Here is a 16302-nt window from a genome sequence, read left to right as displayed (position 1 = left end):
AGGTGCTGACTTGCTGCACCCTCGACAACTACTGTGATTATTATTATTTGACCATTCTGGTCATTTATGAACATTTGAACATCTTGGCCATGTTCTGTTATAATCTCCAACCGGCACAGCCAGAAGAGGACTGGCCACCCCTCATAGCCTGGTTCCTCTCTAGGTTTCATCCTAGGTTTTGGCCTTTCTAGGTTGTTTTTCCTAGCCATCGTGCTTCTACACCTGCATTGCTTGCTGTTTGGGGTTTTAGGCTGGGTTTCTGTACAGCACTTTGACATATCAGCTGATGTACGAAGGGCTATATAAATACATTTGATTTGACTTGTCCCAAAGCCACTCCTGCGTTGTCTTGGCTGTGTGCTTAGGGTCGTCCTGTTGGAAGGTGAACCTTTGCCCCAATCGGAGGTCCTGAGCGCTCTGGAGCAGGTTTTCATCAAGGATCTCTCCGTTCATCTTTCCCTCGATCCTAACTAGTCTCCCAGTCCCTGACACTAAAAAAACATCCTTTTGGCAAACTCCAAGTGGGCTGTCATGTGCCTTAGAGTGCTGAGGAGTGGCTTACGTCAGGCCCCTCTACCATAAAGGCCTGATTGGTGGAATGCTGCAGAGATGGGAGAACCTTCCAGAAGGACAACCATCTCCACAGAGGAACTCCAGAGCTCTGCCAGAGTGACCATCGGGTTCTTGGTAGCCTCCCTGACCAAGGCCCTTCTGTCCCGATTACTCAGTTTGTCTGGGTGGCCAGTTCTAGGAAGAGTCTTGATGGTTCCAAACCTCTTCCATTTAAGAATGAGGGAGGCCACTGTGTTCTTGGGGACTTTCAATGCTGCCGACATTTTTTGGTACCCGTCCCCAAATCTGTGCCTCGACACAATCTTGTCTCGGCGCTCGACGGACAATTCCTTCGACCTCATGGCTTGGTTTTTGCTGTGACATGCACTGTCAACTGTGGGAACTTATATAGACAGGTGTGTGCCTTTACAAATCATGTCCAATCAATTGAATTTACCAAAGGTGGACTCCAAGTTGAAGAAACATCTCAAGGATGATCAATGGAAACAGGATGCACCTGAGCTCAATTTCAAGTCTCATAGCAAATGGTCTAAATACTTATGTAAATAAGGTATTCCCGTTTGTTTTTTTATTCATTTGCAAACATTTCTAAAAACCTTTTTTTGCTTTGTCATTATGGGGTATTTTGTGTAGATTGATGAGGGGGGGAACTATTTAATACATTTTAGAATGCCTTTAAAAAAACATAGCTGATATAGCTGACTTGCTTAAACAAATGTGGTTTGTACTCACAATTGAGATGTACAAACTATGGCATAAGGGGACGACAACCGGATAAGAGGCATTCTGTAATTTCGATTAAGACATTAATGAGAGAGTTAGGACAGACGTAGTCAATATAACTATTTGTTCAGCACTTTTGAAATGTACAGCAACAGAATTCAGAACATGGGCAGTTCTTACAGTGTTCTCCCTGTACAACAAGTCAGAACCGTAGGATAAATAAAGGGGGCATATAAGCAGACAATGAAAGCTCTTAAAATATTTGATGATTACATTTCTCAAAAACAGGTTATAGGCTACATGTGCACTACCAAGTCAGAACAGTAGTCGAAATTAATAGGTGAAAATAGACCAAATTATTATGGCGAGTCACATGGGATACTAACAGCGTACAACTCAACATACACTTAGTATTACTTTCTTAGCTACAGTATACATATCTCCCTGGCATATTACATCATTTATGCAGCAGCATATAGTACATTTTTGTGGGCAAACTTTGTCATCAAAGACTGGCATTGTCTGGATTGATGGTGCTTTCAAGACAACTGGAAACTGAAAAAAAGATTGACTCGTGATGACGTCAGTGATCTTCAGGTAGTAGCTCTAGAAAGAGGCCCAAGTTCCGAATTTACAATTCCGAGTTGGATGAAAGTTCAAAACATTTCTTCCTAGTCGCAGCTCGTTTTTCCCGAGTTCCCAGTTGTCTTGAACTCACTAAAGTCAGATTTTGCAGTTCCGAGTTAACGATTGTTTTGAGCACGGCACAAATCATGCTTCATTAACAGCATGGCCAATGTTGAATGTTATAATTTTTAACAATGAAAAGAGACCCTTAATCTTAGACTTGGGACCACACAGCCACTCCACTGAATAGCAGGCTAATGATTGCTTTGCAATGCTTGCAGTTAGCAACAATGTAGATGTGTGATTGGATGTAATTTTATCTGTTGCCAATGACCTTGAGCCTTCTTGGATGGGCACTTCTAATGTAAGTCTATGGCATTTTCTAGCTCTACCCTTAGACTTGGATGTGACGTAGTGTCCCCATGAGTGACAGAACACTGAGCCAATCACGGCGCAATGCTCTGTATTTTCCGCTGGCTTGCCCCACCACCACAGAAAGCACTGAGCTAGGCTGAAACAGCTGCATTTTGGAGCTGCCTTACTCAAGAATAGAAAAAAAGAGACCATGTTTTTATGCGGCTTTATTACCTCAAATTATATATATTTGTAAAAATTCAAACTGATATGTGACATGTATTAATGCCAAAATAACATGCAAATAACATGCGAAACAAAAGCCCCACCTGCCCTGAACGACGGGTCACCACTGGTTGTCTGCAGCATTCGAACAGCTCAATCAGCTGTTCAATTTCACTTTCCAGCATGTCAACTTAGCCAGGATCACAGTCAAAAGTATTTTGCCGATTCAGTCAGTCATCTGTAGAATTGTTTTGTATTTCCCCTGCATGCTTACATTCAGTTTGTTCACATTGGCAAGGAGAAACATTTTCTTTTCATAAACACAGAACATTTTTTACATCCATTACACCACCGCCACCAGCCTGTAACGTTGACACCAGGCATGACGTGGCCAGGTGGGTTGGGCCTCTTTGTATATAAGGAGAGAGCAGCATTTTCTTGTGTTTATCTACAAAGCACTCATGCAGAAACTTCCTTTGCATCTATCATCATTAATTAAATTTAGACATAAGAAATGATCCAACCCGGTCTCAGGCTTGGATAACACTGGAGGCCCCTTTGGTCTCCAGAGTTGGGTAAAGCTGCTTTTAGTTTTTTTGCACCCTTTATGTGGAACAACTCTGATGAGGTGTTCTGGTCCCCCTTGATCAGTTCAGAGTAATGATCAGAGACCTCTGTTGGTAAATGTGTCTGGTTTTCTGAATATGTTTTGTAATTGTGTTTGTAAAAGAGACCCTAGTGTCAGTAATATTTCCCTGTCAAAATAAAGGTTAAAGAAAACAGAAAAATGGACTGCATACGCCAAGTCCTGACACAACAGGAACCGGGATTTGTCAGACCAGGCGATGTTTTTCCAGTCTTGGTCCAGTCTTGGTGATGGCATGCCCACTGGTGCCCCTTCTTCTTGTTGTTAGCTGATGGGAGTGGTTGTCTGCTGCAATAGTCCAAAAATATTTCCACTTGTCATTGTTCTTTATTGTAGTAACGCTAATGTTAGAGATTGAAGATATTTGCCATGCAATTCAGCTGAAGTAACGTAGCAAACGCTTTTATTGCTTATTGTGTAGTGGTGGAGGATAAAAAGACCTGTATGGATGTGTATAGCCAATCTGTGTATGGACCCTAAAACGTTTGGTATTTATATAGTTCAGAACAGTGGTTTTAATTGTTCTACAATGCTTCCACTGGTTAATCATTAATCCTCAAGAAATTGAAGAAAAAGTGAAGGAAACGCGACTGTTACATGTCAAGCTGCTATTATGGTATGAAAGTCCTGCTTCAAGAGTATTACTCCACATTGAACCACAGCCAGAGGATGGGTATATTACAAGCACATAGTTGTTTTTCTGTTCTCATGGATCATCCTCATATGGTACGTATTTGTTGCATGATAAATATAAGGAAAGCCATTACTAGTGATGGGACGACTGATATCAGAGCTCCGACACAGTTTTCAAAGCACTACTGATTCGATACAACATCGTGATGCTTGTATCAAAGTAACATCCGCACCTCAATATTGTCAACAGGGGTTATGTCTGCATAATGAGACAGTAGGGAAAAATGAAAACTATTTCTGGTCTAGTGATCGATAGAAAACGAGCTCGCTTCCCAGACTTACATAATTACAAAGAGGAGATTCTCCTGATTAAAATAGTGTCTGACTTGAAAAAATCTAAATATACACATTGTGAGATACTTGGCGAAATAGACCGGCATGCCTCTCAATAGGAAAACAATGGGGGGGAGCTCAGCGTTCCAAGGGCAAAAGGTATTTTGGGGCTAACATTTGATGACATCTAAGCTCACTCACCAGACTTACATAATTAGAAAGATAGGATTATCATGATTAAAATGGCATCTGAAAAATCCAAATATACACATTGCGAGATATTTGGCGAAATAGACAGACATGCCAATATTTGCCCAATAGGAAACAATAGGCCGACCTCAGAGTTCCATCAGTAGATTTTTGTCGTTATTTACATTTGAACTATAAACAATGTGAGCAGGTCTCATTGCCAGCAATAGCGAAGCAGGTATTGGGAACTAGAACAATGGGCTGGGAATGGAACGATCGGAAGGCGAGTTGGTGCCACGGTACTCAATAGAACTAATAGGAGCTGGCAAGGTGAAAAATGCACTAAAAGAAGGCCTGTTTTTTCGTGATTACTTCAAAACGACGGCAAGCAGTTGGGAAATATGGTCATATTATGAAACTGGGCTTCACGGCGGATGCCGTGGCGTTGTTAAAAATGTAATGTGTCCAGCCTACTAGTGTATGACAGCTAGCAAATTAATTAGCTAACTATCGTTAGTCTGCCTAGCTACTTCTGAAGAAGGAACATTTCTACAATTTCCAAAAGCTGATCAAACAAAAATATAATTATTTTTACAAGATGTGTTTGTGTAGTAGTAGCACACTTCCTAACTTATTTACATTCGTTTTTACTTACACTTTTATGTTGACTCCATGTTTAGGTTTTAAGTTTTAGTGGACTTTTATTAGCGGATATACAATCATCGCTAATTGAAAAGTTGGGGCATTTCAGGCTCCGAAGTGAACATAATTGTACACTCGCAAACTCCACATTTAAAACAAGGGCTGAGGGGCTTACGTTGCAAACTTCCCTTGCTTGGCTCATCAATTGGACTGACAACAAATATGGCCGCGGTGATTCCCAAAAGGACATAAGGCGAGGACCAGGGTGTGTCTTTTATGACTTTGAAACGCAGCCACTGAGTTAGCAAGCTAGATAGTGTGTCACAGAAATGTACTTTCAGCCTACCGAGGTAAAGACAGTTTCAGGTTGGATATTCAACGGATATTCGCCTGTAGTTTTCCTTATGTCCACCAACAGCAGTTAGGGACCGTCAACATAGTGACAAATCCATTTTTTCAAATGTCAATAGCTCTTTAACCATTACCCCTAAAACGTTTGAAACTGGTTGCAGCTAACCCAATGGCATCGACACACATTGCACATACTTTTTTTTGTCGATTTACATCTCGCACTATTTTAAATTATTGTGTTCATGGAAAACTGTTTAAAACTATATTTCACAGTTGCAGCATGCTATAAATTGGCTCATGGTGTCCTTATCATCTCTCCTACCAGTAATGTACAAGATTTTGCTTTCAAATTGCGTCAAACATGATTTTTGACTATGTTCATGGAAAACTGTTAAAAATGTTTGAATTTCAATAGCTCTTTAGTCATATGACCTACTGACTTCAAGCAAGGTTCAGAATGTCCACTGACTACCCTTATAGTCAGTTGACCATTGTACTGGATCTAATACATATTAGCATTTTACATACATTCATAAGTGTAATAATTTTTTAGGACATACTGTGAAAAACTCTTGGCTGCTGGCTCTATCACTTTCAGACATGCGCAGAGCAGACTGAAAGGGGAAGGGTAGCTCTTGACTTGAACCACAGGGGTTCTCTGTAAAGAGAGAGTAATCCAAAAGGCACAGACAAAACCCTTGACTTTCAATTGGCACTGTTGACCTGTACGTATTCTCTCCTGATTGGCTCTGTGGTGCACAGTCTGTCAGTCTGACTAAATTGCCAGAGGTATGAGGAGAGACATCCTCCTTTGTATTTATGGGAACAAATATTTCCTAACACTTTGGATCCTATTCTTGGACAGTTAGACACAATGCATCAATGCAACAAAAAAAATGTATTACTAATTACTGTCCACGAGTAACCTCAACCTTGTGTGTCTGTGGGTGTTTGGGCCAATAAAGTGCCAACTCAATTCTACCACTGACTAGTCTCTCATTCCCCTATGAACGGGGACACAGGGCAATAGTTTTTAATCTAAACCAGCCCTTCTTTACTGGAGTACACTAACCCCTAATTGGGGCTTTTTTATTGACACACAGTAGCAGTTTACCAGATAAGAAGTCAAGAAGATCAAAAAGTAGATTGTTGTAAGGGTGTAGTACGTCCTGTGCTGGTCCCATTGTCATATCCATTCTGGATTCTGACTGGTAAAATCATAGCTGAAAAATGCCTTTGTATGTGTTTACTGTATGTGTTTACTGTATGTGTATACTGTATGTGTATACTGTATGTGTATACTGTATGTGTTTTATGTATGTGTATACTGTATGTGTATACTGTATGTGTTTTATGTATGAGTATACTGTATGTGTATACTGTATGTGTATACTGTAGGAGTATACTGTATGTGTATACTGTATGTGTTTACTGTATGTGTGTACTGTATGTGTTTTATTTACGTCCTAACATGGAATATTCATCAACTGCATATATCATAAATTGCTATTGCAAATAGAAGTATTAAGTTCAACAACTGACATTTTCAGTTATCATTTTGACAAACACACTTTAACACACTTTGGTTCTTACAATTCATTCTCTATCGTCATAGATTTGGTGGGCACTGTCATCTGTGATATGACTTTCTTTAAGCACGTACAGATGAAACTGTCACTTAATATTTTTTTCTTAAAGTCTACAAACGCTCAACATTTATTCACTCTGTGATAGGGTTGGATACTATATGCTACTTTTATTATTCTCCTGTAAATGGTTCAGTGCCAATCATTTAGGCTGTGTGTAGAATGGGGCATAAAGGAAATTACCTCTACTACCAGATTATAGTGATAAGGAAAACAGCACACAGTTTTGGCTTGTGTATTCATTTGCCTATAAATAATCAGAATTCCATTATGTTTACATAAAAGAGAATACTTCAAAATGAGAAGATCCTGCCATGGAAAAGACGACTGGTTGGACATAAAGTGTAAAGGAGGGGAAATAACTCCCACCATGCAGCAGGACACCTTCAGCTGTGGGGTCTTTGTAATGCAGGTTTGATAGTTATATTTTCAATAATGAATGGTTAACTGTTATGTGACAATTAGGTCAAAAACTCTATTTTATTTTTTGGTGTAGATGGCCAAGGAAGTTGCCCAACGTCCCCTCCCAAATGGATATAGAACCTTCACTAAAACACATGCAGCAACTGCAAAAAGAAATGGCTGAGGATTTACTAAAAATGTCTGGTATGTAATGACATTTAATTCAAAGTAAATGTCAATTCTTTATTTTTATGCAGTTGTGTGGGACAGCCATATGTTCAGTTCATGCCTATGAGTTCAACAAAGCCAACAACTGCTTCATGTGTGCCACTGATAAAGAACCTGAATGCAGCCCAAAGACTGAATGGGTTAGTAACTTTATTTAACCTGTTTATAATCTTTTGACAACAGAGACGGCATGTCAGACAATTTATGATATAACACAATGGATGGCTAATTTGTAATACTGCATTGATATTTGCTATTATATATAACATGTTAGGCTTTGTTTTGATTGAATGTTTTGCATGCCAACGGTGGTTCCATGTGCTGTGTCTAGGAATGAAAACAAAAGAGTTCAACAGAGTAAAGAACACAAACTGGAAGTGCTGTCTTTGTTGTTGAAAATGTATGCTATTCCCCATCCACACTGAAGAAGCTCTGAAATGTACATCAACCAGGGATAAAGAGAAAGTTAACACTGTGTAATGTACATCAACCAGGGATAAAGAGAAAGTTAACACTGTGAAATGTTTTGTACTTATTTGAAGTGTCTGTTGACATGTTGGAAAAGATTAAAGGTCTACAATTTGTTTAATTTGTCAATATTCCATTTTTATTCATTGATTTACTGGCCACCATTACTGTGGTTACATATTCAGTATATGTATTGTCCATCAAACCCACTGCAGCCTACCTCATTAGCTCACTCTCCATCCATGTTCAGTATATGTATTGTCCATCAAACCCACTGCAGCCTACCTCACCAGCTCACTCTCCATCCATGTTCAGTATATGTATTGTCCATCAAACCCACTGCAGCCTACCTCACTAGCTCACTCTCCATCCATGTTCAGAATATGTATTGTCCAGCAAACTCACTGCAGCCTACCTCACTAGCTCACTCTCCATCCATGTTCAGTATATGTATTGTCCAGCAAACTCACTGCAGCCTACCTCACCAGCTCACTCTCCATCCATGTTCAGTATATGTATTGTCCAGCAAACTCACTGCAGCCTACCTCACTCTCCATCCCTGATTTGGACAATTAATAACATGACTCTCGTGCCCTTTTCCTTTATGGTTGATATTAACAATGAAAGGAGATATTATCTGTCTCTCTACTATTGTGTACCGCTGTCAAATACAGTGGCAAAATAAAAAACAGGGAAAACAAGTACTTAGAACTACCAATTATTATAGATAAATATCAAAGAAAAGGGTTAACACAACACTGAACTGAACCCCCTAATTGTCAAACTAATAATAATGTACAACAATATAGAAGATACATGACTAGAGGTTATGCCATATGGGTGAATATCCACTGTATGCTTCTTATGTGTGTAATTGACATGACCAAGGAGCTGTTGAAATTTAAAACTATGAAAAATGTATCTTACACTGCGTGATTTTACAGTACACAAACAAGAGTGTGCAATATGGAAGGGTAACGTAAACTCACCCCATTTCGTACAAATATGCGCAACCGCAACACTCAAACGAGGCTACAAAGAAAACTAATGGGACTGTAACGACTGTGTTGACTTCAAAATCAGGGGTGTGAAAAAACGGACCCTCCGTTGCATCGTGGCGTGTCATGTCGTAACGTACAGCACGCATAAAGAAACTATTTCTGTCTTACAATCTCTCTCCACCAGGTGTAGCACTTCTCTCATCCTTAAAAAACAAGAAATGGACAGTGACGGGGGTAAGGGGGGGATACCTAGTCATTTTTTGCGTCATCATTGCATGCTATCATCATTCTCAAAGCCGCTGTTTACTTCTAAGATCACTTTAGCACCGCCCTAAAAACCCGATTCAAATTCGACACAAACCTTCAAATAGGTATGTAATTACACATTATATAAACTCTTTATAGTGTTTTATTTACATTTTAGAGGCGATAAGGTGATAAGTTGGACAGATCGAGTGAAAAAAAGCAATTTTACCACATGACATCTCTCCTTCTCACTATCACGCATTAGTTTCGCTTCCCCATCCACCATTTTTCAAAAAGGGCTCATTGCCTGCTTGAATTATGCAGAAACGTGCAGCGTGGAGCTCATGTTATTGATTCTGTTGGAAAGACATTCGAATATAAAAAACTGTACTTTGTTTACGATCCCTAACTAATTCAACTAGGAATACAACATTGTTGAAATGGAGCAGCATTTTGTGTTCCTAGTTTAATTAGTTAGTACAAACTTTTTTTACATTCGAATTTCAATAGCTCCTTGGTCATGTGACCTACTTGACTCAAACAAGGTTAAGGATGTCCACGGACTAACGTAAACTCACGTAAATTCGTACATCACCTTGGTCTGTACAATTGGAAAGGGAATTAATGTCCTGTGCAATGTTGTGTGCAATTTTTCCAACATCATGACAGATATTTGGAGTCTGTGAAATCGCGAATATCCGTCAAAAACCCAAACTGTTTATACATTTGTGTTTAGCCTGTTAATTATTTCAGTCCTATTGAACTTATTTGACTAAATCAGCATGGCTTAACATAGTTTATTTTGTTTTTGACCTCGACATTCTTGCTAGATAGTCTGATCTCTAGCTCTGCTAGCTAGCTAATGCTAACGGCGCTAGCTAACCTCCTATGCTATATCTTTGGGACTGATACCAGTGTGGAATAGCTGGTCATGTTTAATAGTTATCTATGTGGGACTGATACCAGTGTGGAAGAGCTGGTCATGTCTAATAGTTATCTATGTGGGACTGATACCAGTGTGGAAGAGCTGGTCATGTCTAATAGTTATCTATGGGACTGGTACCAGTGTGGAGGAGTTGGTCATGTCTAATAGTTATCTATGGGACTGATACCAGTGTGGGAGAGCTGGTCATGTCTAATAGTTATCTATGTGGGACTGATACCAGTGTGGAAGAGCTGGTCATGTCTAATAGTTATCTATGGGACTGGTACCAGTGTGGAAGAGCTGGTCATGTCTAATAGTTATCTATGTGACTGATACCAGTGTGGAAGAGCTAGTCATGTCTAATAGTTATCTATGTGGGACTGATACCAGTGTGGAAGAGCTGGTCATGTCTAATAGTTATCTATGGGACTGGTACCAGTGTGGAGGAGTTGGTCATGTCTAATAGTTATCTATGGGAATGATACCAGTGTGGGAGAGCTGGTCATGTCTAATAGTTATCTATGTGGGACGGATACCAGTTTGGAAGAGCTGGTCATGTCTAATAGTTATCTATGGAACTGATACCAGTGTGGAAGAGCTGGTCATGTCTAATTGTTATCTATGTGGGACTGGTATTAGTGTGGAAGAGCTGGTCATGTCTAATAGTTATCTATGTGACTGATACCAGTGTGGAAGAGCTGGTCATGTCTACTAGTTATCTATGTGGGACTGATACCAGTGTGGAAGAGCTGGTCATGTCTAATAGTTATCTATGGGACTGGTACCAGTGTGGAGGAGTTGGTCATGTCTAATAGTTATCTATGGGACTGATACCAGTGTGGGAGAGCTGGTCATGTCTAATAGTTATCTATGTGGGACTGATACCAGTGTGGGAGAGCTGGTCATGTCTAATAGTTATCTATGTGGGACTGATACCAGTGTGGAAGAGCTGGTCATGTCTAATAGTTATCTATGGAACTGATACCAGTGTGAAGAGCTGGTCATGTCTAATAGTTATCTATGTGGGACTGATACCAGTGTGGAAGAGCTGGTCATGTCTAATAGTTATCTATGGGACTGGTACCAGTGTGGAAGAGCTGGTCATGTCTAATAGTTGTCTATGTGGGACTGATACCAGTGTGGAAGAGCTGGTCATGTCTAATAGTTATCTATGGGACTGATACCAGTGTGGAAGAGCTGGTCATGTCAAATAGTTATCTATGTGGGACTGATACCAGTGTGGAAGAGCTGGTCATTTCTAATAGTTATCTATGTGGGACTGATACCAGTGTGGAAGAGTTGTTCATGTCTAATAGTTATCTATGGGACTGATACCAGTGTGGAAGAGCTGGTCATGTCTAATAGTTATCTATGTGGGACTGATACCAGTGTGGAAGAGCTGGTCATGTCTAATAGTTATCTATGGGACTGGTACCAGTGTGGAGGAGTTGGTCATGTCTAATAGTTATCTATGGGACTGATACCAGTGTGGGAGAGCTGGTCATGTCTAATAGTTATCTATGTGGGACTGATACCAGTGTGGGAGAGCTGGTCATGTCTAATAGTTATCTATGTGGGACTGATACCAGTGTGGAAGAGCTGGTCATGTCTAATAGTTATCTATGGGACTGATACCAGTGTGAAGAGCTGGTCATGTCTAATAGTTATCTATGTGGGACTGATACCAGTGTGGAAGAGCTGGTCATGTCTAATAGTTATCTATGTGGGACTGATACCAGTGTGGAAGAGCTGGTCATGTCTAATAGTTATCTATGAGACTGATATCAGTGTGGAGGAGTTGGTCATGTCTAATAGTTATCTATGGGACTGATACCAGTGTGGCAGAGCTGGTCATGTGTAATAGTTATCTATGTGTGACTGATACCAGTTTGGAAAAGCTGGTCATGTCTAATAGTTATCTATGGAACTGATACCAGTGTGGAAGAGCTGGACATGTCTAATAGTTATCTATGGGACTGATACCAGTGTGAAGAGCTGGTCATGTCTATTAGTTATCTATGGGACTGATACCAGTGTGGAAATGCTGGTCATGTCTAATAGTTATCTATGTGGGACTGATACCAGTGTGGAAGAGCTGGTAATGTCTAATATTTATCTATGTGGGACTGATACCAGTGTGGAAGAGCTGGTCATGTTTAATAGTTATCTATGGGACTGATACCAGTGTGGAAGAGCTGATCATGTCTAATAGTTATCTATGTGGGACTGATACCAGTGTGGAAGAGCTGGTCATGTCTAATAGTTATCTATGGGACTGATACCAGTGTGGAAGAGCTGGTCATGTCTAATAGTTATCTATGGGACTGATACCAGTGTGGAAGAGCTGGTCATGTCTAATTGTTATCTATGTGGGACTGGTATTAGTGTGGAAGAGCTGGTCATGTCTAATAGTTATCTATTTGACTGATACCAGTGTGGAAGAGCTGGTCATGTCTACTAGTTATCTATGTGGGACTGATACCAGTGTGGAAGAGCTGGTCATGTCTAATAGTTATCTATGGGACTGGTACCAGTGTGGAGGAGTTGGTCATGTCTAATAGTTATCTATGGGACTGATACCAGTGTGGGAGAGCTGGTCATGTCTAATAGTTATCTATGTGGGACTGATACCAGTGTGGGAGAGCTGGTCATGTCTAATAGTTATCTATGTGGGACTGATACCAGTGTGGAAGAGCTGGTCATGTCTAATAGTTATCTATGGAACTGATACCAGTGTGAAGAGCTGGTCATGTCTAATAGTTATCTATGAGACTGATATCAGTGTGGAGGAGTTGGTCATGTCTACTAGTTATCTATGGGACTGATACCAGTGTGGCAGAGCTGGTCATGTGTAATAGTTATCTATGTGTGACTGATACCAGTGTGGAAGAGCTGGTCATGTCTAATAGTTATCTATGGGACTGATACCAGTGTGGAAGAGCTGGTCATGTCTAATAGTTATCTATGTGACTGATACCAGTGTGGAAGAGCTGGTCATGTCTAATAGTTATCTATGAGGGACTGATACCAGTGTGGAAGAGCTGGTCATGTCTAATAGTTATCTATGGAACTGATACCAGTGTGAAGAGCTGGTCATGTCTAATAGTTATCTATGTGGGACTGATACCAGTGTGGAAGAGCTGGTCATGTCTAATAGTTATCTATGGGACTGGTACCAGTGTGGAAGAGCTGGTCATGTCTAATAGTTGTCTATGTGGGACTGATACCAGTGTGGAAGAGCTGGTCATGTCTAATAGTTATCTATGGGACTGATACCAGTGTGGAAGAGCTGGTCATGTCAAATAGTTATCTATGTGGGACTGATACCAGTGTGGAAGAGCTGGTCATTTCTAATAGTTATCTATGTGGGACTGATACCAGTGTGGAAGAGTTGTTCATGTCTAATAGTTATCTATGGGACTGATACCAGTGTGGAAGAGCTGGTCATGTCTAATAGTTATCTATGTGGGACTGATACCAGTGTGGAAGAGCTGGTCATGTCTAATAGTTATCTATGGGACTGGTACCAGTGTGGAGGAGTTGGTCATGTCTAATAGTTATCTATGGGACTGATACCAGTGTGGGAGAGCTGGTCATGTCTAATAGTTATCTATGTGGGACTGATACCAGTGTGGGAGAGCTGGTCATGTCTAATAGTTATCTATGTGGGACTGATACCAGTGTGGAAGAGCTGGTCATGTCTAATAGTTATCTATGGGACTGATACCAGTGTGAAGAGCTGGTCATGTCTAATAGTTATCTATGTGGGACTGATACCAGTGTGGAAGAGCTGGTCATGTCTAATAGTTATCTATGTGGGACTGATACCAGTGTGGAAGAGCTGGTCATGTCTAATAGTTATCTATGAGACTGATATCAGTGTGGAGGAGTTGGTCATGTCTAATAGTTATCTATGGGACTGATACCAGTGTGGCAGAGCTGGTCATGTGTAATAGTTATCTATGTGTGACTGATACCAGTTTGGAAAAGCTGGTCATGTCTAATAGTTATCTATGGAACTGATACCAGTGTGGAAGAGCTGGACATGTCTAATAGTTATCTATGGGACTGATACCAGTGTGAAGAGCTGGTCATGTCTATTAGTTATCTATGGGACTGATACCAGTGTGGAAATGCTGGTCATGTCTAATAGTTATCTATGTGGGACTGATACCAGTGTGGAAGAGCTGGTAATGTCTAATAGTTATCTATGGGACTGGTACCAGTGTGGAGGAGTTGGTCATGTCTAATAGTTATCTATGGGACTGATACCAGTGTGGCAGAGCTGGTCATGTGTAATAGTTATCTATGTGTGACTGATACCAGTTTGGAAAAGCTGGTCATGTCTAATAGTTATCTATGGAATTGATACCAGTGTGGAAGAGCTGGACATGTCTAATAGTTATCTATGGGACTGATACCAGTGTGAAGAGCTGGTCATGTCTATTAGTTATCTATGGGACTGATACCAGTGTGGAAATGCTGGTCATGTCTAATAGTTATCTATGTGGGACTGATACCAGTGTGGAAGAGCTGGTCATGTTTAATAGTTATCTATGGGACTGATACCAGTGTGGAGGAGTTGGTCATGTCTAATAGTTATCTATGGGACTGATACCAGTGTGGCAGAGCTGGTCATGTGTAATAGTTATCTATGTGTGACTGATACCAGTTTGGAAAAGCTGGTCATGTCTAATAGTTATCTATGGAACTGATACCAGTGTGGAAGAGCTGGACATGTCTAATAGTTATCTATGGGACTGATACCAGTGTGAAGAGCTGGTCATGTCTATTAGTTATCTATGGGACTGATACCAGTGTGGAAATGCTGGTCATGTCTAATAGTTATCTATGTGGGACTGATACCAGTGTGGAAGAGCTGGTAATGTCTAATAGTTATCTATGGGACTGGTACCAGTGTGGAGGAGTTGGTCATGTCTAATAGTTATCTATGGGACTGATACCAGTGTGGCAGAGCTGGTCATGTGTAATAGTTATCTATGTGTGACTGATACCAGTTTGGAAAAGCTGGTCATGTCTAATAGTTATCTATGGAATTGATACCAGTGTGGAAGAGCTGGACATGTCTAATAGTTATCTATGGGACTGATACCAGTGTGAAGAGCTGGTCATGTCTATTAGTTATCTATGGGACTGATACCAGTGTGGAAATGCTGGTCATGTCTAATAGTTATCTATGTGGGACTGATACCAGTGTGGAAGAGCTGGTCATGTTTAATAGTTATCTATGGGACTGATACCAGTGTGGAAGAGCTGGTCATGTCTAATAGTTATCTATGTGGGACTGATACCAGTGTGGAAGAGCTGGTCATGTCTAATAGTTATCTATGGGACTGGTACCAGTGTGGAGGAGTTGGTCATGTCTAATAGTTATCTATGGGACTGATACCAGTGTGGAAGAGCTGGTCATGTCTAATAGTTATCTATGGGACTGATACCAGTGTGGAAGAGCTGGTCATGTCTAATTGTTATCTATGTGGGACTGGTATTAGTGTGGAAGAGCTGGTCATGTCTAATAGTTATCTATGTGACTGATACCAGTGTGGAAGAGCTGGTCATGTCTACTAGTTATCTATGTGGGACTGATACCAGTGTGGAAGAGCTGGTCATGTCTAATAGTTATCTATGGGACTGGTACCAGTGTGGAGGAGTTGGTCATGTCTAATAGTTATCTATGGGACTGATACCAGTGTGGGAGAGCTGGTCATGTCTAATAGTTATCTATGTGGGACTGATACCAGTGTGGGAGAGCTGGTCATGTCTAATAGTTATCTATGTGGGACTGATACCAGTGTGGAAGAGCTGGTCATGTCTAATAGTTATCTATGTGACTGATACCAGTGTGGAAGAGCTGGTCATGTCTACTAGTTATCTATGTGGGACTGATACCAGTGTGGAAGAGCTGGTCATGTCTAATAGTTATCTATGGGACTGGTACCAGTTTGGAGGAGTTGGTCATGTCTAATAGTTATCTATGGGACTGATACCAGTGTGGGAGAGCTGGTCATGTCTAATAGTTATCTATGTGGGACTGATACCAGTGTGGGAGAGCTGGTCATGTCTAATAGT

General features: G+C 40.6%; 1 long non-coding RNA gene across 1 annotated transcript; it reads left to right on the top strand.

Annotated features, from left to right (window-relative positions):
• Positions 1–1540: 1540 nt before the first annotated feature.
• LOC118939528 lies at positions 1541–8131 on the top strand. The gene is made up of 2 exons (XR_005036515.1): positions 1541–7354; positions 7439–8131. It is a non-coding gene; the product is annotated as an uncharacterized LOC118939528 (long non-coding RNA).
• The last annotated feature ends 8171 nt before the right edge of the window (positions 8132–16302 follow it).

This window comes from Oncorhynchus mykiss, chromosome 16 (assembly GCF_013265735.2).
Source record: "Oncorhynchus mykiss isolate Arlee chromosome 16, USDA_OmykA_1.1, whole genome shotgun sequence".
In the NCBI taxonomy this organism is placed as follows: Eukaryota; Metazoa; Chordata; class Actinopteri; order Salmoniformes; family Salmonidae; genus Oncorhynchus; species Oncorhynchus mykiss.
This window is presented reverse-complemented; position numbering and strand designations above follow the sequence as displayed.